General features: G+C 34.3%; 1 protein-coding gene across 1 annotated transcript in view; it reads right to left on the reverse strand.

Annotated features, from left to right (window-relative positions):
- LRP1B (LDL receptor related protein 1B) overlaps positions 1-23,661 on the reverse strand; it is a gene marked incomplete at its 3' end in the record, with an annotated part of 2,351,282 nt that overhangs the window by 1,927,288 nt on the left and 400,333 nt on the right. The window contains exon 22 of the mRNA XM_082630936.1: positions 18,393-18,561. The remainder of the gene's footprint in view (positions 1-18,392; positions 18,562-23,661) is intronic.

The following is a 23,661-nucleotide window of genomic DNA, read 5'->3' on the forward strand; positions in this document are numbered from 1 at the left end:
ATATGCATATTTAATGTCCTATAATAGATATCTGTGTATATATGTATGTATGCATATATATATAATATGTGCATATATGTATATATCATATGCTTATATATGTCTACATTGTTAATTTTATGATTCCAAACATAAGTGACTGGGAAGAAATAAAAGCTGTTTCACTTGCTTTGTATGACAGCTAATATTCCTCCACATACCCTAAAAGCTTTAGACATAATAGGCATTTAATAGTTGCATTTGTGCATACACAATTTAATGACAATAATTATAATGGCAGATAGATTTTACTTAATTCTGAAGATTTTTAAGGTTCAGCAAATAACCAGCAGTATTTATTTAGTGTTTATGAGATGTTCAGTGCTGTGATATGTACCATGGATAGTCAGATATGATGCGTGCTCTGGATGAAAGGAGTTAGATATGTAAAAAAATCAGTGCAATAATGAGTTACATGTACCCAGAAATATTTATAGTAAACACTAGGGGTTTAGAAAAAAAAGATTGCTATTAGACAGGAGAATTGGAGAGGACCAAGAAAATCTTCCTAGAAGACTCTTGAATCTATTGACCCCAGTTATATTTCTTGATGAAGTTTACTTCCTTAGCCATGGTAATATTGTAACTACTACCTAAAAAAATGTATCCCAGGTTTTTTTTATATATTGTACTATTAACAGTAAAGAGAAGACTGCTTTCTGGGGATATTTACCTGTCTCTTGGATGCATTGTAGAGTGTGTTATCCTCCTGATAACAAATAACTAAAGTAGGTATCATAGACACTAATTGGAACATATGCTCTAATTTGTACCCACAAAGAAGTTTTCAAATTAAATAATGAAGATTAAAAATCCAGCAGGATATAAGAATAAATTGATCCTAAACTATTTTAATCCTCTAAGTGTTCTTGTTTTATATCTGTTCACCTACTAAGTAGCTCACTGGTATTCAAAGGAAGCCATCTGTATTTGCTCCCTTTGTTTTTCTGTCTATATAATAGGACTGGTCTTGAGGTTTTATCCTATCATGTCACTGAAGAATAATGAAGTACAATGTTCACATATATCTTCAGAAATATGGAGAGCTCTATAATGCTGAATAATAATTTTATACCTTTGAACACGTTTTTTTGTTCCTTTCCCTATGATTGTCTGTTTCTTTCCAGTTCCTCTTCTAACTGCTGAATTATCAGTGTTTTAAATCTCTAATCAATTTCACTCTTCTTTCTGTCACTGTTGTGAAGTACAAGTAAAATTCTTCAGTACATTTTACCTTTTATTCCTAACCCCTCCCCAAAATATTGATTACATCAGCCACCTTATTCAAAATGGTTCTTTTGGGAGAAACCTAATAAAATTCTAAGCCCATTCCAGGCTTGCAGACTTATATCATGTTTACTTCAGGTAAACACCTCTATTTAACCAGAAAATCCAAAGCTTTATAACAGAAGCACTACGTTCACGGAAAAGTTGTTCCTAACATTTTAGCTTTTAAGGAAAACTTCTGGTACTTTGGAAACTGAATTTCAAAATATAAGTAGGTCAAAGTGGAAATTTTAGGTTTGTGATCTGAAATGTCACATTCTAATAGATAATACCAGGACCCCAAGGGCATTGCTAAATGTTTGCTCTCCGATAATGAAAAGAAATTATATTTATGCTCTAAAGCTTTTTTGTTCATAATTTATTTTGAAATGTTTTAAAAGTTGTTTTCTATGGTTAGAAGCATGTATCTTTAGTTGAAGCAGGTTATATAAAAATTTTTTGAGGGTAACCCAAAATACTGAATTTAAATGTACACCATATTTGAAAAAAAATTAAACAAAAGTTGGGTTATTTTGGAGTAAATTTTCTCTTAAAATAACATTAGTGTAAAAAATTATTCTCCTTGGCTTAAAAAGTTAATCATAACAATAATTCAGTTTTAGAAAGAAAGGTTTCAGATATTGTTGATTACTTTTTCCAAATATAAATTATAGATATAATACTATTACTGTGAAATAGTCTTATATTTAACTTTTTAAAATAGTTGGTTTAATTTAAAAAATTTGAAAACTTGAACACTTCACATTTTACTTTTTACTTAACCTAACTTTTACTTAACCTAAAGCCTGAGCATTTTAGGACAGACAATGTAATCAAACAACTTTGTAATCAGGATATCTTCATGATTTCTTTCAATTCAAATCGATTAAATTTCAATAAACTTATTCTAGAAATATATATATATATATATATATATATATATATATATATATATATATATGCCTGAGATAAATTTATGAGGATATGGATATATAGTATTTTAAAATAGGAGAAACTTAGAAATATTCTATTATTCATCAAAAGGGAAATGGTTAAATATAAAATGAAAAAAGCAAGTTGTAGGACATTATAATATCATTTTGTTAAACTTATCATTTATAAAATTTTATAGCTATATGTACCTGGAAGATTAGATAACAAACTGTTATCAGAAAACATCTTAGTGCAACAGGATGGGCAGAGCAAAGGTAAGAAATTTTCATTATATCTGAAATGATTTTTGTAAAGTTTTGATTTTACTCTGCTTTTGTTTTGCAATACTTTTGGAATAAAAATAAAATAAAATAACCCCAATAAATATCATTTGAAATGTTCACAAAGGGGGCAGTCATGGGGCTAGCAACCAGCCATGTATATGTAGACTCAAAGTGGTGGCCCATAGGATGTCAGAGGGCTGCAGCCAGGAGATCAATTTGGAGATGGAAAACAAATAAACACCAGAAATCAAGGCTAGGTGCTGGGTCAAGTCTTGGCAAGCAGTCAAAACCGACAAGTAATTGCCTGAGATGAGCTTAGAAGTCAAAACATACAGACATCCAGGAGTCTGGAAGAACAGTGCTACTAAATGCCAATGCGAGCAATGTTGTGGTCAAATTTAGTACATAGCCAGAGTGCTCATACCCCATAAATCAAGGTGAAGTAACTCACCTACTGATTATGAACCATGGGACCTAGAATGGCAAAGAAAATCAATGATTACAACATTCCGGCAAAAAATTGGGAGGGCAATATAAGAGAAACTAAGATAAAGAGTTTGGGAAAATAGGGTCAAGGAAAAGAAATATGCACTCCATTTAGCAAACAAGTAGACCAGGGATATCAATAAGGGGTGAAGTCTTTATCTTCCACAAAATCTTCTCTGTGCCTCCTAGTGAAGCATAATGAATCCAGGGGTGTGGCTAGCCTAGGATATCAAATGAAAATGGGTTTGTAAAATAGGGTGAGTGGGTCAGTAGTTAAAATGACAGAAATGGAGAATGTCAAATTCTACACAAAAATAGGATTTTCACATTCTTATTTTCAGTACAGTAATTTGGGAGGCCTAGATATTTTTAAAGTACCCTGTTTGTGGGCAACTTTTATTGTGCTCTCCCACTGCAGCTACCTAAAAATAGTCCTACTTGTCTCATATTTAGTTTGCAGAGAATTTTTTGTATGAGTGCCTTCCTTCTATTTATTCCTAGGGCATACTTCTTTTTCCTTTCTTGTGCTTTCACAAGCCACTTCCCCATTTTAAGAAGGTCATTTAAATTTTCAAGTTTATTCTAAGGACAGTTACCCCTCCCAACTTGATGTTATCCATGAACTTAACGAAAAAGAGCTCCACTTAATCATCCCAGTCACTGATAAAGATACAGTAATGGACCCAGGACAGATACTAAAGCATCACTCAATATCTACTTCCATCCTTTGGGGCAGCATGAACCGATTAATAACTACTCTTTCAGTGTGACCTTCCAAACAGTTGCACACCCATGCTCTAATAGTAGGATCTCAACTCTGCTTTCCTGCTCCCTAATTAATATCTCACAAGACTGAATTAAAAGCCTGACTGAAATAAAGATCTTATATCTATTGCTTTCCTCTTAACCACAGGGTCTGTCACTCTGTCACAGAGGGAATTAGATTGGTCTGATCTGATTTGTTTTTCATAAAGACACACTTTTTGACCCCCTCCCGGAGCTTCTATATGTTTGCAAGTTGAAAATTGGTCAATAAAAAGAACATATAGCAGACTTTGTGTTTCAAATATTTGTACTCTGGATACAGAGGTCCCTTAGCCAACAGAAGAATTAAGTGCATTGTGACTTTTATTTTCAAGTACCAAGATCAATGGACAGACATTCATTTGCTCACCATTTTCCACGACTTTTCACACAAAACATTAAATAAGCTTCAGTGTTCATTTATTTGCTATTTTATTCCTCTCAGACATCTCACACAGTTGTGTATAGAGGCTTAAGATATATCCCCAAATCTGAAAATTGGTCAAAAACTCTAAAACATGCCTTAGAGAAGTAAGGAAATGATTTTAAAATACACACACACACACACATACACACACACAAAGAAGTACAACAGAAGTAGTTAACTGGGGTAATCCTTTCTGATTAGACATGAAAAAAACTGCTGCTCTGTGTTTTATATTATTTTAAGAAAATCTGTCATGATGATTACACCAAAAATATACAGCACTCTGAAGGACATGTACTACTGGAAGCTCTATGACAAGAAAGTCAGAAGAAAAATATATTTTGTAGAGTCCTTCATCTTTCAGTGTGTACAAATATGCACATGCACACACACGAGTTGCACCAAATTATGGAAATAATATATTTTCTTCTCAACACTATTCAAGTAAATACAAGAAAAAATTATGTTTATATGCTCAAGAAAAATAATCAGTAAATATCAAGTTATTTATAAGACAAAAAATAGATATATTTTTTCCATTCTTTCAGTTAAGTATCTGTTGAGCACTTACTATGTGTCAGGCACTGATCCAGGGCCTGGAAATAAAGGAGGAAAGAAATAAGACAAAATTTTCTGACTTCTTGGAGTCTACATTGTAATGGAGAGAGATAGACCATAAGCACATAAATGTGAAAACTGATATAGTATGTAGATATCAGTAACTGATGTGGAGAAAAATGAAACAGAGAAGGTTAAGGAGTGAAAGGTTGTTATTTAAATAGAGTTGATATAAAGGCTTCCCTGAGCAAAAATACTGAAAGAGACGAGGGAGCAAGCCATGTGGTTATCTGAGGGAGAGTATTTTCAGGCAAAGGAACAGCAAAAACTAGATTAAGATTTTTTTTTAACTTAATGAAAGTGACCTGGTTATGGTGGTCTCAAATACTGAGCTACTGAGGAGGAAAAGATAGAGTCACTGTATATATATAGATACCAGTGCATTTTAAAATGAAAATACTATTTTGATCACTTAGAGTATATCACAAGTATTTGCATTAAAACTTGCCTGTAATGGATTTATATACATAATGGTAATCCTTTATAGGTGAAAATTATTTTATTGAAGAAATATTATTTTTCAGAGGGTTTTTAATAGAATTTACACATCAGAAAAGCTACTCCATGAACAGTATTTTCCTAATTTTATTAGTTATATTTTAAGAGGTTATGGGCAAGAAATATTTTCCCTGTATATGGGCACATACACACATGCATACCTACATCCAAAACACACATACAGCATACATACACACTCCTATACCACAAAAGTGATGGAATATTACAGTTAACAATTAAATTCAATGTTAGTTCATTCACCTTTCATAATCTTAAAATATATATGAAATAGCCAAGTAAGTAATTTGAAATAATTATGCTTTATATATTGGAAGAAAGGGAACACATCTGTCTTATTTAGAACACCTTAAATTTTGAGGCTTAATGAACTGAAAAATCACTCGACATGATTGCCAAATGCATGCTATCCTTTTCCACTTACTCTAATTTCTTCCTCAGAATTAAGCATACAAAGTTACCATTGGCACTGGTACAAAAGAAAATCTATAACATAAGGGCACTTTTCAAGGTGTATCAAATTTAAAGGCTTAAAAACAGTGCAATTTTATGGAAAGTGAATAGTTTTATCCTTTTCACAATTTCAATGTCCGACTGAATCAACTCAAACATTCAACCAATCATATTGCAAGTAAGGCCAGCTATACCATGATTAAATTGTCAGGTTAACCTTCCGTGGCTGTAATTGGCATAATGCATTATCCAGATTGTATGAAAGACACTGAAATAAAGTGTGCATTTTGGAATCCAGAAAAAGATGACTGAGATAATGTTGTCCTAGGTCACAAGGGGAACGGGGTCAGATTATCCTATGATAAGTCTGTAATTGATAAAGGAGATAGAAATAATGACCTCCAGCTAACATGGTGTGCTAGGGTGAAGAAAACAATGTGTTAGGGCATGCCAGGCTGTGTTAGTCATAGAAAGGCTTGTTATCACTATAAATTACAGACACAAAGGAAAGTGCTTAATAATAGTGAGGTGATGCTTGACTACTCAAGTGATAACTAGAGAAAATGTCACTGTTAAATTAATATCATTCTTTTTCCTGAGTAAGAAAGAATGTATATGAGTTATAAATTTATCAAAGTTTAGGCAAATTTGCAAAAAGGGAACTGCATCAGAAAGCAAAGTTGTTTTATGGAAAATTTTAGATGTTTTAAGATTGATGTTTTTCTAGACGGCTCTTTTTCTAAACAAACATTCAGATGGACCTATCTATATATAATTACCAATGTCATAGTTGGAAAGAATGTACATGTGAGTTAATTAGTGACATAGAATTGAAGGACTAAATTTTCAAGTGTGGTAAGTGTTACCATAAGCCAAAACTAGACTAGCCAAACTAGTCAGACTTTGGCACCATTTTTCACATCATACTTCTTTAAAAATCCCCAGGGTAGTAAGCATTATGATAATTCGGATATCTACTACCATTCTGAATTCTTAGACCAAAAAAAAAAAAAAAATTAGCTGAATCCACCTCTCTGTGATTGAATAGGCTGACAATGATTGCCTATAAAATTTTATTTCTGTAAGAATTATCAACAAATAGTGTCATTCTGACAGGAAACTTATGTGAATGACAATATGTTTCTCCTTACTCCACAAAGTCAGACCATGGATAAAAAAATACAAATGGTGTTCCTGAGAAATAAGAACATTTTACATCACATTAACCACTTATAATTGATAGGCTAATACTACTTATCAAATAATGGATACGTGAACTAAGAAAGTCTGCATGCCGCAACTAACACCCAGCACAGACAAAATAAATAAGTAAATATTAAAAAAATAATAAAGGATATGTGAAGTGTTGAAGGCAGAGAAAAAATAGCTACTGAGGACATGATAAGAACCTTTCATCTTTACTAGTAGATCAGTGGTATTTTTGGAGAACAAGGGGATGTTAAAATATTATTTTTTATACGTAATCTTTCTTATGGTATATCATTTCTATTTCCTGGACATAAATTCTTATTAGATTGAAACACATAATCTTATCATTCACCTTAATGCTCCAGACATTATATATGTTTCATTTAAAGTTAATTTTTCTTTTGGGAAACTTTCTCTTGGGTGATGGAAGTTACATAATTAATCTCCATATATCAAGCTACAAGGAATATCCACATGTTTATTCAACTGATACAAGTATTGTATACTGATCACTCATGTAATATAAGCAGGCTTGACATAAGTAGCTCAATTTTCTAAAATGATGATAAACACTTTAACATTTTCTGGACAAAAGTCATCCCTTGATTGCACTGTAGTTTTAGTCCTAGAAAATTCAGTCTATCGCAAAGCTGTGAAAAGGAAAATTCATTGTTTGTGTTCTAGATGCAGAGATTATAAACCCCTTTTTTTTTTTTTTTTTTTTGCGGTACACGGTCACTGTTGTGGCCTCTCCCGTTGCGGAGCACAGGCTCCGGACGTGCAGGCTCAGTGGCCATGGCTCACGGGCCCAGCCGCTCCGCGCCATGTGGGATCCTCCCGGACCGGGACATGAACCCGTGTCCCCTGCATCGGCAGGCAGACTCTCAACCACTGCGCCACCAGGGAAGCCCTATAAACACTTTTTAATCAACTTAAAGTTCAGCTCCATAAAGAAGAGCTGTGTAATACACAGAATGAGTTTTCATTGAGAGAGACTGTTTCCTAAAAAACAGATATTAGAGCATCCTGGTCCCTCCCACTAAAATCCCTCTAATCACTGTAGCAACAACAAAAATGTCCCCTTAAATTTCTTAAATGCTCCCTAATGGAAGTAACAAGCTGTTTTAAACCATGAACTAGGTCCAGATCCCTCAGGTAGAGCCTTGAAACAGGCTTTACAGAATATAGCAAGGCTCTGGGTCCACAGGTCATAATTTTCATGAACCACAAACTATAATCAATCATTTCCTCTTTAAAAAATTGTTTTATATACTTTGCATAAAACCAGTTTATGCACGTACACATTTGGTATTATATTACCAGTCTGTTAGTTATAATATATAACCTCAGTTGTCTCTAAGGTAACATATCCCAGGTGTTTCAGGAGAAAGAGATACCTCTGGCCTCTGGGTATCTTTTTTAATTACCAGAATTTTCTTTTCTTTAATTGCTGTAAGACCTAACAACAATGCTTGGTTTGATCAGATGCTGAGAGTTCTGGGGCCAGGGGAGGAGGGATCATCAGTTGGAAGTTAGTCTCTATAAACCAGACTGTCCTAGAAACAGCTGGAGAATACTGTCCTTACAATGAGGCCTCGTGGCTGAAGGGAAGGCTAGTCAAAGACTCTGGGTGGGTACTTGAGTGTTAGTTCAGGTGCTGCAAATAAGCAACTCGAAGTTTGTGCAAGGTCACTTCATCTTTAAGCACCTCAGTTTCCCTATCTGTAATAAGAGGGGAGAGGTTAATGATCTTTACTTCCCTTTCTAGTTCTAAAATTATAGACTTTCAAGGATCTGTCAGGAGAATACTCTAGTATTATCGCTTCAAAACTAGCAGGAATGCCAGAGCCCAACAGAGGCTCCCAGCAGTTAGAGGAAGCAGTAAATGGTTAGTCATTTCCTTTGTTTATGAGGCTGAAACTGCTCAGCCCAGTTGCACCTAGGACTCACAGAATGCCAGGGGTCAGAACAGGTCAGGCAACCACTCCACACTCCAGACCTACAAGTAAGACATCCCAAAAGATGTGGTTAAAAAGATACATGGTCTCTCACCCCCAAAAATAAAATTAGGTTGGTAATGTTTTAAGATCTCTTCATTTGTTCCTATCGTGAGTATCTCTTTTACGTGCTTTAATAACGTAGATTTAGTTGAGTCACCAGTACCCCCTGATCACTTAACTGTAAGCCAGCCAACCAACTAACCAATCTACCAAACATTAAATCAATTACCTGTGAGACAGAATGATTATATGCTTCTACAAGAACAAATGTAAAATCATGGAATTATTGACTATTAGATCTTGATAAGCTCTTCCAATCATCACATAGACAATTAAATATCAAAACATGTTTGAACACTAAGAATTCTTTTCACTTCTTTTAATTACATTTTCCTGTTAGTGACAGATTGTTCGGTTTACTAAAAAAGCTATAATCTTGAAATTTATTTTATTAGTTTTATATTATTATTCAAAGGCCCATTGAACTGCTAAACAGAGCTGGTTATGAGTCCATCCTCTAAATTCCCATATCACCTGAGGACTATTTCTGCTAAAGTCCTGATGACACAGTTTACAACTGTCAATTTACTTGTCTGTTTATCCACACAACTCTATAAGCTATTCGATCAAAGGAGCTCTGTTTTACTAATTTCTATATCCTTAGTACTTAGAAAATTTGGCCATATTTGCTCAATAAAAAGACAGTTAAAAATAAAATGATTTGAGGTTAGTACACAAAATTACTATAATTCAATTTAAAACAAACAATTACTATTTTGGTAAATATGTGCATCCTTATTTTTATACTTATGTGGTTCCATCAGACTTACAGCCCTTAAATTATGTTGTGCATGAGTATCACCCATGGAGCTTTAATAAAAATCCAGATTTCTAGTTCCTGCTAAGGTAGCTGGACTTAGTAAGACTGGAAGATGGCTCAGAAAGCAGGTTAGTTTATGAATCTATCATCCACACTTTGAAATGTACCATATTAGACTTTTTAATATTTTGAAGTCACTTGTGGAAGTCTCATTGCTACCAAAGGGTAACAGAATATGCCACCCCAAGGTGTGCCTCTTTGGCATAAGAATTATGCTTGAATCCCAAGAGTGATTCTTGTTTCTAGGTCTAAACTCTGAATGTTATGGCATTTGATAGTGGTAATTTCAGAAATTTAGTTCTTGTAAAACTTATTTCCTGAGCATGTGTATTTTTTGATAGCTTGTGTTAAATATGTTTGGATCTTAAGCATAAATGTCACTCTCCACCCAATAAAGGCTATGGTCAGCATAAGTAGAAACAAATTCCTTATTTTTCTTTACAATTCATTATCTTTTAGCTTATTTTTATATGTGGGTCATGCTGTGGGAAACAAATATGCTCATTATCAATAACACATAAAGCCTTTTTAATAGGAGGAATTTATATTTCTTCTGCCTTACATTTTTTCTTTTCTATTACTTGCCCTCCTGCTTATTTGTTTGCATTTCAGTAGACATGTTTAGGGTTACTGTAAACAGATATCTCACCAATAATGACAATGGCAGCCTTGAAATTCTGGGACTCTTCTAGTAATTCATCTTGAAGCAGTATCTTAGTTCATTTTTTTGTTGAATATCTTCATGTTATACTATTAAGTCCAAGGACCTACTCATTTCTTATGGCTTTGACTAAAGAATAGACAGTTAGGTATTTGGAAAAAGTTCTATATTACTGAGTCATGGCAAATATTACTATTCATCCAAGCAATGCAAATTATACCAACCATAGGGACTGACTCCCATTTTTACAAGTTTTTAAGAGGTCTGACTTGCTTTTCAATTACTAACAAATAGTATTCTCAAGGGTCTGAAAACTGTTAACATCTTTTAAAAGTTGTTAATAGGGCTGCCCTGGTGGCGCAGTGGTTGAGAGTCCGCCTGCCGATGAGGGGACACGGGTTTGTGCCAAAAGTTGTTAATATAGAACTCGGGAAATAAGCAAATAGTCGAGAATTACATTTCTTAGAATTAGATAAAGAGTATAACAGTACAGTGTTTTGTAAAATAAATTTCTCCCAGCAGAATCATTCTTCCAGCAATGCCTTTGAAGAAAATTATATATATATATATATATATATATATATATATATATATATATATATATGAATGAATGTGAGAGACTTATAGTAATGGTAAGTATATTCTTAAAATGGAAATAATGACAAATATATTAGTTTATATTTTAATTAAAATTTCATCTTCATTTAGGAACACTTTTAGGTCAGGTTTTATTTATTAGCTGCTGGAACGTGAGTTCAGAAAATGTGAGTATTGTAAGATATTTCAATGAGGGTTGCCATTTAATTAACATTTTATGAGAGTAATTATTTTTCTTTCCATGAAAGATTACTGCAAAAATGAAAAAGAATAAACATACATCTCAGATAAATTAAGACCAATGATTGAAAAAATATTTTTCCTTGCATCCTAATATTTAACTCTAAAGCTGTCTTGAACATTTAAAGAGTAATTTTCTCCAAAATAGAAACAGCAAGAAACTAAGATCGAATTCAAGGAATAAGACAGTTAATCAAAACCCAGAAGAATAAAGTTATACTGACAAACTATAGAAATCCTTGAAAATCCAAAGTGTTCCAGCCTAAACCACTATTCCCATTTCACTTTTATATTGTCAGGCCCACATAAAGTGAGATTAAATCAATTGTGCATCACCTGTGTAGTTCATTCAAAAAAGTTCTAGCAGAAAGTATAGATTACCATTTGCTTTATCAATATGTAATAAAAATAAAATAAAACTATTTTTGGATTGCAGTTGTTTGTAGCTTGCTGTTACATATTGTTTATAATGATATTTCATAGGCTAATTTAATGATTAAACTATGACTACTTTCCAGTACTACTTTGGGGAGTACTGTTTTTAATATTACTAGACATTTTTTCCTCCTGCTCTCTAAATGTCTTAAGATACTATTGACCTATTATTATTTGCTATACTAAATTTATTTTTCCAACACAGTATTATTGAAGGATTATACATTGGATTCAAGGACTGACTTTATGTAGAATTATAGGGACTGGTTTCATGTGATGGACTGTTCTCTAGGGATTACTTTGCATCATGATTTTTTTTTGGTTTTGCTTCATTTTGTAAATTGTGGGCATGGAAACATGTACAAATCAAAAGTGAAGACCAGGAGGGTATTTTAATGAGTGCCTGAACTGAGTATCAATACACTTAGGACACAGGCATTTGAGACAAGGAGTTGTTACTTTACTGGATGTACTGATGGATAACTTCATTTTATTCAAGAACAATCTCAGGACACTATAAATGACATATAGTGGTAAATACATGTTTATTAACTTCTCCAATTCCTGATATAGCCTATTCCCTTTTCTTCTTTGTATTATCCATAGCATATAATAATCTGATCATCTGGCACACTATTTTAGTGTTTTCCTATTGATTTTGTTGATTTGTTGATTCTAAATATTTTGTTGGTTGTTGATTGCCTAATTGATTACAACTAGAATTGTAGTTCTATGAGGACAAGGACTTTTGTTCCTTTTGACTGTTGTATTTCCAGAACCTTATAAAGAGTCTGTCTTACAGAAAGTGCTCAGTAAGAATTTGTAGTTACTTATTGAGCTAATAGTGCTAATATAAATAAATATAATCTGGGAAAGGAAGTTTTTAAAATCTGCTTTAGAAATTGACTCATCTTTATTATAGATATATAAAACTCTAACAGATGAGTTGGCAAACTGTTTCTGTAAGGGATAATAAATACAGTTTTTTCAAGCCACATAATCTCTGTCACAACTATTCAAGTGTGCACTTACAGTGTGAAAGCAGCCATGGACAATACATAAACGAATCCATGTGACTGTGTTCTTATAAAATTGTATTTACACAAAGAGGTGGCAGACCCAATTTGGCCTACAGGAGATAGTTTTTCAGTACCTACTGGAATCAATCAGTTAATAAGCCAGACAACATTTTATTTCTATTTTTGGACACCAAGAGGGGAATATTACATTCTTTTTTGGATGGTTCTGAGCACTGGTGTGAAGTTTTTGACTTTTTCCTAGTGACACAGAAGCCCCATTTAATATGCACAGGAAGTAAAAAGCAATCACACATAATCAAACTATTGCCATCACACACTATGTGACAAAATTTTTCTTAAAGTTCAAAGTCACTTGAAGAATGCAGTTATTTATAAACTTACTAAAAATGACAGTGTAAACTGCTTTTATTGAGCATGGCATGAATAGAAGACTGCATATGATAAGTATTGCATAGAAAAATCACATTTGTGCTGTTTTGAAATTTAGGACAAGCAAAACAAAGATGTCAGCACAACTCTTTTAAAATATTTTAGTTTTTGTGAGATTTATATTATCTGTCCTATCCAAAGTACAACCCCTCAAAATCAACAACAAAAACAAAGTAGAACCTTGACTAAACATGCCTTTGAACCTTCACACTGAAAGTCTGTCTTTTTCTGTCTTCATTGTTCCAACCTTCTTGAAAACATAAACTACATTTGAAGTCTCTATTTCCTTAACCTTTCCACAGATTATAATCTGAGCCATGGAAATCACCCGTTTTAAAGTCACTATATCCTTCTCAAAGCCAAATACAACAATTTTCATCTTCTTTGGCCTTGCTGACCACTGTCCAATGTCTTCTCAACACTCCTTTTTGGTGCAATTCCCTTTGTTTTGTAGTAATAGGAAACATTGTTGTGTCTCATTATTCTTCACTAAACAATGTATTAGGATTCCTTGTCTATTGATTAGAATCACTTGGTAGCAAATTAAACCCCATTTCCCTCACTTACTACTCTTTATCCATTCCCATCTGTATGCCTTCAGATAATCTGGTTTGCTCAGGATTACAGTTTCTTAGTGAAAGAGCTGAGGCTCACATCTAAAACTCTGAATTCTGACTCCAGTCCACTATGCCAAACCAAGCTTCCTCTACACAGAAGCAACATTTATCCCTCTGTTCAACAATTTGCTGATCCAGCAAGCATCTGAATATTGCTTATGTTTTAGGTACTAATAAATACTAAGCCCAATGCATTATCCTTCTTTGTGGTACTTTCTTGTGGGGACAAAAGCAATCTTAAACAGGTCACAGCTACATAATATGAGATTTACACCTAAGCACTGAAGAAATGTTAATGGAGGAAGAATATATACATGTGGTGCACATAATTAGGGAAGTTGGAGAGGATAACTTTGGAGTGAATTCATCAAGGAAGCAATGAAAAGAACAACAAATCCTTTCAAGGAGGGAAACAGCATTCTGGCTAAAGCTGGAGTACACTGGATACTCAAAAAGGAGATGGGTCTAGTGACAAATATGTCCAGAAGTGTGGTTGTTAGGAATGGCAGAGAGGATGGTATTGGTGGTATTGATGGTTACATTAAATGTTCATGGGAATTCTAAAATGAGGATAGTTCTGTGCTATCCGGACATTCTTTGCTATTTCAGTCTTCTACTTCCAAGCTTTTGACAATGATTTTAACATCTGTCCTTTTGTATATGGTAAAACTTCTTTGTTCATGGTTATCTATGTGTCTTGCCTTCCCTGCTCAACTAAATAATTATAAAGGCAGGAATTCTCATTCTTTCTGTTTCCCTTAGAGAATATGTATAATCCAGTCCTTCATAGTAGAAACTGTACAAATGTTTCCTGAATTGAGGAATCTCCTATTCAACTTCATTAGTACAAACATCTTAACCCCTTGCCCATCACTTATGTATAATTCACTAATACCCAATCAAGTTCATTCCACTTCTCTCTTTTAACTTCCCCAACCTAGAAGTAGATGCCATGGCAAATCTGCAATTTACCATTAAGAATAACCTTTATGTACAAGGCTCCATGAGGATATAATACTATATCACACAGTACACATAAAGACCTTGTGTTCTGATTTTAAAACATCTGGAAAATATGACAAGTTACACTAGAATAGAAGTGAATGGCACTGTTATTTTGCACCACTGATTGAAAGCCATTATTCATCAATTTTATTCAATCTGCTGAGCTTCTGTGAAGCTCTTTAACAGAAGCATCACTGTGATGTGAGAAGAAGAGTAAGGCTATTATCTTAACGAAGCTTTTGTAGTTGCCATCAATGTACAAACCTTGAATTTTTATCTTCATTAACTTAGGGGCATGAAATGTAGGCTTTCTTTGTCTTCAAAGACTCTGACTTTGAGATTCAGTACACACCCAATAATCATTAGAACATGATCATGACTCTTGAGTAATGCTTCTGAAGGGTTGCCATTAAAGAGGCTTTTTATCTCTGGTCCACACAGCACAACACAAGATGAGTTAATGCTGGTGGTAATTATCAAGTGAACTTAGTCATTGTAGAAAGTCAAGCTGGGAAATTTACATTCGAATAACCTTTGTTATTTCTGTGACTGTGGCTGCCTAAGAATATAGATACTTGATTTTACCAAATTAATTGTAAAGAAAATATTTTCTTTCAAAGTAAACTTCTAAGGCCGTTTTGATAGAAATCAAAATAATACTTCTCAGAGGGACACAGATTGACAAGGGGCATAAGGAAACCTTCTATATTTAGATGTGGGTTGTAGTTATACAACTGGGTGGCTCATCAAATCGGGCACTTAAAAGTAGTACATTAGTACATTAATACCTCTCATTTTGTGTATTTTCTACTACAAGTTAAATAAAACAAAAAAGTAAAATAGAAAAGAAGGCATCATGATATCAACTGTTATTTTTGAAACTCTACTATGTAAGGTAATATTCGGAGTTATAGAGGTGGAAAGGAGTCAATGACTTCTAAGAGTTTATAAGCTAGAATATAAACATTCAAAGCTTTGCATGCCCACTAAGATTTTAAGTATATCAGAAATATATGGGGGCTTCCCTGGTGGCTCAGTGGTTGGGAGTCCACCTGCCAATGCAGGGGACACTGGTTTGTGCCCCGGTCTGGGAAGATCCCACATGCCGCAGAGCGGCTGGGCCCGTGAACCATGGTCACTGAGCCTGCGTGTCCGGAGCCTGTGCTCCGCAACGGGAGAGGCCACAACAGTGAGAGGCCCGCGTACCGCCAAAAAAAAAAAGAAAAAAAAAAAGAAATATATGGATTCATACATTTGCAATATTTGAAGGTTTAAAGTTTTATGTAAAAGTCTCATGTTGATTAGATATGGACTTTCATTTTGTCAGTAAACCCTTGACTAGATTCACCTATCTGAGATAATAACTTATACTTGGATGTACAAAAAATAAGGACATCTGTGGAGTATAAGTAAATGCTTTAGCCATGTACTTCTTATTCTTTCAGTGATATCCTTGTTAGAATCATTAACAACAAACTTATTTAGATCTGTATAAAAGAGATGACAATTAAGCACAGTTTAATTTTCCTGTCTTTAACTTAAAACAGGATCATACACCTTCTATCCATGGTTGTTTTCTATTGGGTACAACATGTTTAGTTAAAAAAAAAAAATAAAGCAAAACAAAAAACTCCTTTATCAAAGACACAGCAAGTTACTTTATGTTATTTAGGTATCTATTTATATTATTTACATATCCCTTTTTCCTTAGTTGTAGCTTACCTCCACCTCTGTGAAGAATTATGTATTTCTTTTTTTTTATAAACACTTTGTTTAACATTGACTGTATAACACTACTCAGTCTTTTCTGACCTTCCTTATTTATGCATATTTTGCTTTTACCTATCAATTGTGAGCTCTGTGAAAGACATAATCACATCTTTATACTCTCAAAAGAGTGTAGTACACCTTAAATTCAATAACCAGTTGAAACCTATTTGTCTCAAAGTCAGGTGCTTGGAGTTAATACTTATGTTAACACGTTTAAAGTAGGATTCTCTCACGGTTATTCCTCTAGGTATGTGGAAAGAGAAATAACAGCTATCATATAGCTGAGCTGGTAAGTACCAGTGCTAACCTCTGGTCTATAGGCTTCTTTGTTCTCAGGGCCTGACAAGGAAGGTGAGGTTATCTATATACTTTTGCCTTTCTGCCAATCCCTCAAAGTGGTTGTTCAAACCCTACCTTTTCCTGCAAGCTAGTTCTTTCTCATCTACCCTCACCAGAATCTCAGCAAGTGACTTTACTTCCTACATCGTAGGATAAAAAAGCCACTGGACATGAGTGCTTTAATCTCTTCTTCTACGTTTAAATGTATTTCCAGCCAAATCCAGCCTTAACCTTTCCACCTCTACCTATGGAAAAAGACCCCTCCTTCTATCAAAGCTAATCTCTCTGTCCTCTGTCTTTTTGTGAGACCCTCTTCCCATAGTTATCTATTCCTTTCAAAATCTTCAATATCCTTTCTCCTCCATTCATAAGCATGGCATTCCCCACCCTAAAACATAAAATTGCTCCTAGGTAAGGCTTCTCTATATAACTTACCACCTCCACTTCTACAAAAAGTAGTCTAAACAAGGGTCCAACAAATTTTCTCTTCAAGTGTAGAGTAAATATTTTAGCCTTTGCAGGCTATAGTAGCCACACCTCCTCGACTCAGTAGTTGTATCCTGATTGTTTTTCCTGTCCTCTCCTCTTGTTCTCCACTGCCACCTAAGCCCAACCATTTACTTTATCTACCCTGACTATTGCAATAATTTCCCTGATTCCTTTATCTCTCTGCAGAGACTTCTCAGTGTCCAGTATCTCCCCCTTCGGTTTTTACTTTTTAACACGGCCAGTGATATTTTTGCAAATTGTAAACATTATGTAAATCCATGCTTAGAATTAGTGAATGGATTATCCTTGAGAATAAAATACCAACTCAACTCAGAGAGAGAGAGAAGGGGTAACACCCTGATTTTATCCCTGCCCATTTATTTCGTCTCCTTCCCAGATATCCTGGACTTCCTGCAACTCTCCAAAAGTCTTTTAAATTATTCCTGTATGCTTTCTTACTTCCATATGCGTCTCTTCCTTCCACAGTGCCCTTGTCTACCCATCTTCATCTTTCAATTCTCTACGAAGGGTTGTGGAAACCTTTAGCTTTCTGTGTTAGGATGTTTCCTTAGGACCTGGACATCACTGATCATCTTGTTTTATACTGCTGCCAGGGCAGTGTCTTGAATATATGAATTCGAAGACATACAGCAACACTGATATAAACCATGCTCTCTCTGTTGGGTAATGTTTAGCAACGCATGGCCCCAACCCTCTCAAAGCTGCAAGTCATCTGGAATTGCCAGTGGCTGCTTTGGCTCCTCCCTCATTTCCTAACCCCACAGGAATCAATGACTTTCACTTTCATGGCCTCAAGATGCCACTGCCCCACAAGAGCAGTAGACACCTTCTTACCTGTTACTCTAAATCTCTTCTCTTCTTCACATGAGTTGCTCCACCAATACTACTATTTTGAGAAACATTCAGACAAAAAAACTGTCAAGTACTTCCAAGCACTCACTCTCCATGCAGTTCCATGGTGACAGTAGGGAGGATCTTCGGGTTTCTCCAGCTCATCCAGAATCTAGACCAAAAGTGAAATGTTAGTATCTCCTTCTACAGCTTCTTCCAGTTTTAACTAGCAACTCTTTTGGGAGTCCCTTCCTGGAATGTAGCCTGAGGTCTAGTCTGTAATTCTGAAACAGCAACAAAAAAAGCCCCAGTTCATATTCTAATACACCTTAAGTGCTATCTTTAAGCCAGTTTCACACCTACAGCACTGACTCGCCTTAGCCTGGACCCATTTATTATAATAAATATTAGGAATCTTCACTTGAATTCCCAACAGTCACCTAAGTCCCAATAAATATGACTAGATCCACATAGATTATCAAACCAAAAATCTAGTGTCATCTTCAAATGTTTCCTCTGTTTTACCTATCACTTAATTCTCCCCAATCACCAAGTCCTGTCCTGAGCTCTTAAATACATCTCAACTCCACCCACTGCCAAACCCCAATTCAAACAATTTCTCACCTGGATTATTGTAATTACCCACTAACTGGTCTCTCCAGTGACAGTTTTATACCTCTATAATATGTTCTCCCTACTACAGAAAGAATAACCTTTGCAAAAAGCACATTGGCTTATTCCATTCTCCTCCAACATTTACATATGTTTTATTGGGACCATTCTCATTTGGCCCTGCTTATTTCTCAACAATATCCCCTTATCTTTGTTCTACCTTCTGCCCCTATATTTGCATTTCCTCAGAACCAGGGTTTTAACACTCCCTGTAGACTTCTAGGTGCCTCTTTCCTGACTGCCTCAAGGCAGGGTCTTTGCATAAACTATTTACTCTACTTAGAATAGTCCTGCTTCCTTTGCTTCAGCCCACCTCCTCTCCCTCAAGGACCATATCCTACCCTCTCACCTCACAAGCTTCCCCTGAACTACCAAGATTGTTATGTACACCTCTTATATGTTCTTATATGTTCTTCACTTTCCCTTGTCACCTATATTGTAAAAATCTGTTCATTGTCTGTATACCTCTATGGACATTAAGTTCCATGAGGACAAATGCTATGACTTGTTCTTAATTATATATGCAGGGACTATTACATAGTAGCTGATTAGTGTATGTATGAGATAAATAAATAAAGAAATGAATAACTTCAGTGTTAGTGATGAGAAATCAAAAAGGGATATGAGAGATAAAACAACATCATAAATATTTCCAGAAGAAGCTATCTTCAAACTACCTTTTCTCCTACCTGGTACAATAAAAGATGATGTAGATTGAGTTAATAGACATGAAGTATTTAGTGACTACTGGACTCCATATAGAATTTATAAATATAGTTCAAGCCTTTTGTGGATCAAAATGCATTGTTGCGCAGTTTAACCCATTTCATTTAAAAAATCTTATACATCGTTTTGAGAACCATCTTCATTATTTTCCCAATTTTCCTTTTGGATTTCTCAATAGTTGTTTGAATTTTTCTATGAACTATTGAATAGAGGAAGGATGGGTGGGGAGGTTAAAAATACAAAGGAATCTTCCTAGAATGGAAAAAGGATATGATAAGGAAATGGAAAAGATTCACAAAAAAGTGGAGAATCCAGAATTTGTGTAGTGCCATGACTCAGTTGAAATGTTTAATGTCAAAACCAAAAAACTGGTATTGATATAGTTTTCTATTTTGCAGTACAATTATTTGAACATCATCACAGTATATAAAAGAAAATTTAAAAATAAGGCAGTGCAGGCTCTTCATTTGTTGAGTAATTTTAAGGTAAGAAAAACAAAGCAGATATGCACTAATATAAACTTATTTAAATACCAAGAAAGTCAATTAAATGTTGCTTACTTTTTAAAAGTTTATTAAAAATGTTAGTCCTAGTAACCCCCTTTCAGTGTCTCTGAATTTGCTTTCGGCCAACAAATGTGCAAGTATAAAATGAAGGTATAGATTCCCTCTGTTTGCTACAGAGAAAGTTTTATATATATGTACATATACACACTCATATAAAAAGTCTTTACTGTTTAGTTTCAAGGGATATGCTACTTACATTTTTCCTACTTGGAAAATATTTATAATATACCTTCCTTGATTTTTTTATAGTCTTGAAATATTTGAAAACAAGTATTCCACATTCCACTTTGCTTTTCTACCCAGGTCTTCCTTTTTGTTTTCAACTCACTTTCTCCACATCCCTGAAAGCAACGTGCTCAAGAAAACACACAGATAGAAAAGTGCTTGTCATCTATAGGTATGATTAGCTGACTAAAAAAGTTACCAGTCACTGGTTAAGACTCCAAAATAGAAGAAAATAATTCATTGGTATAGAAAAGCTCTCAGAAGATCTGTATTTTCTCTCCATCTCATTTCATGTTTTAGCATGAAATGGCGATGAGAATAGTAGAAGGGAAAAAAATGTAGTCTAGGGTGACAGGATATTCAGTATGCTGTACATTAGGAAGTCTGCTTCAGAGACTGGCTTTCATAATGTTGAGGAAGGTGTATATAATTAGAGTCCCATGAGCATCCAAAAATACCAATCCCATGACAATAGGCACATATTACATCTAACCAGGTATCCAAGGAATTAGTAGACAGGAGAAAACAGTAGTGATTTACTTAGTTTAATCCCTTACTATCTCTAAGAGAATTTTTTCATTTGTTAGAATGGTAAAATGCAGATTTAGATAGTTCCTTCCTAGAGTCATAGATACGTTTTCATATTTCATAACCTGTAATAAGGAATGTGTGTCATAGCATGAGAAAATGGAGGAATGACTCCTTAGAGAGGCTTCAGAGGGAAAAAAACGGCTCTCTGGCAAGCAAAAGGAAAAATATTGAAATAGATGGTAAAGATAAAAATAGGAAATCAAACATGAACAATAATTCACATAATAGAAAAAAACTCTGCATGCGGTTAGGGGATAGGGGTTTTTCTCAGTAGCGTGTAACTGAAGTTTCAGAATAACCTAAGAAACCAAGCACATGGCTGCGAATGTGATACAAAGGATCCTCCATGCACACAACCAACTCCTAGAAAAGTAATCCAGACAGCCAAATCTCTCACGCTCCAATGGAAATAAGTGAATTCTATGTATTTGAATGAAGGTGGCAATTCAAGCATAGACTTACTGTTAATTATCTTCATATTCAGATTTTGTTTATGGAGGGTTTGTCCATATTTTAGGAAATGTCATGTATACTGGGAGAAACAGACTATCCTAGGGAAAAATATCCTGTTCTATTCTGTGGGGTATCTGTAACCACCCCTGTTGATTACAGAAGTTAGTTTATTTCTCAAAACAGCATGATCTGTAAAAAGCAGTTGGAAGAAGAATCCAAGAAATTCTAGTTTGCTATAGACAATCCATCATGCCTTGGGTGAGCCTTCAGATGAGTTCTCTGTCTACATTATACCTTCTGGGCAGGAGCCAGAGTTTATGCTACATCGCCTCAATACTACATAGGATATATATTAATCTCTGCCGTGGTTAAGTTGAATCCCTCATTTGCTAGACTTGAGTCGAAGCAGATGCTGGAAATCCCTCTCCCTGGACAGAGGACTTGACGGGGATTGCAACAGAGATTTCTCCAAAAATACCTCTTCACAGTGTCTCTTGCACCTTACATTTGAACTGTCTGAGGGGCACACCGATTGTGGTACTAATTTTTGTCATTTCCTTGGTAAATTCTGTAATTTGGTCGAACGTCACACTTTGATAAGCATCATCTCTTTTGTGTTTGATGAAATTTCAATAGTAAGTTGTAATAAAACAGTTTGGCTATGTATAGAATTACTAGATTTAAAATAATAATCCTTGAGAATTACTAATATCCTTCAGTATATTCTTGAGAATTAATAATTCTCAAGAAATTTGAAGTGACTGTTTCTTTCCTTTTTATCAAATTTCCAATCTTGCCGTTAGGCTCTTCACACATTCCAGGGCCAGTGTAATTGTTATTTTTATTTACCTTTCTTTATATTTCTCTTCCTATAAGCTTTTAAACTTATCACCTTAGTGATATTTTTTATATTATATATATTATTTATATATTATATATTTTAAATATATATTATACTTATATATTTTTAAACTAAATGCTGAGTTCCTTGGTATGTGAAATATTTCTTTTCATTACTTTCAATTCTGGGAAATTTAATTATGAACTTTTATTTATCATTTTCTCCCTTACACTTGCTTTTCTTTTTGGAAAGACTACTAATTGAATGTTAAGACTTAAAGATCAATGCTCTAATATTCTTTTCTATTTTCTTTTTTGTTTGTTTAGAGTTTATTTTGATGTCAAATTTAGATGCAATAAAATGCACAAATCTTAAGTGTACATTTGCTGAATTTTGACAAATGCAAAAAAAAAAATCCATCTGTATAACTCATATTCCTTCGGTCACCTCAGAAACTTCCCTCATGCCTCTTTCCTTCAATCTCCACCCTACATGTTCCTGTCTTTTTGTTTCAATTTCTAGATTATTTCTTCAAACATATCTTACCATCGTTGAAGCTTAGAAGTTTGTTTGCATGTTTTTTTTAAATTTCAAAATACTTTCTTGTTTTCTGAATATTCTTTTTATTAATGGATTCACATTGTTTTTCTTTATGAATATTAAGTTCTTTGACTATTTTGTTCTCTGCATTTTCTGTTTTCTAAAAAAACTGTTGTTTTTTTTTATTAGTTCTGAGTATTGTTTTTCACATTAAAGGCTTTTCTCAACTGTCAGATGGCTACTGGATGTTCACTCATATTTGACACTGAGACACTTAAAAATGTGTTTAGAAATCCCATCCATTGGGTGGAGTTTATACTTTAGTGTTTTTCCCTGTAGGTTGACTGGGCTTTTTGTTGGAGAAAATTCAAATCTTAATATCATCAATCTCCAAAATTCTATCAGAGGGCCAGTATGGAATATGCCTGACTTTAATTATCTAGGAGCCAAGGTGAGAAAAAGTGATGAGAATCTCACTTACTGAAGAATATAGATTTTAAACGTAATATTCCTCTTTTTAGCATTATTCCTAAACTTCCTTTGTACCTAATATCTCTAATTCTTGGGCAACTTCTGGTCACTTTTTTCATAGAGTAATCCTCTCATATCTTGTCTGACTTTGCCAGGGTGGAAGGGGATCTAGTACACTTTAACTGCA

The sequence above is a fragment of the Mesoplodon mirus genome, assembly GCF_964341445.2.
Source record: "Mesoplodon mirus genome assembly, chromosome: 8".
NCBI lineage: Eukaryota > Metazoa > Chordata > Mammalia > Artiodactyla > Ziphiidae > Mesoplodon > Mesoplodon mirus.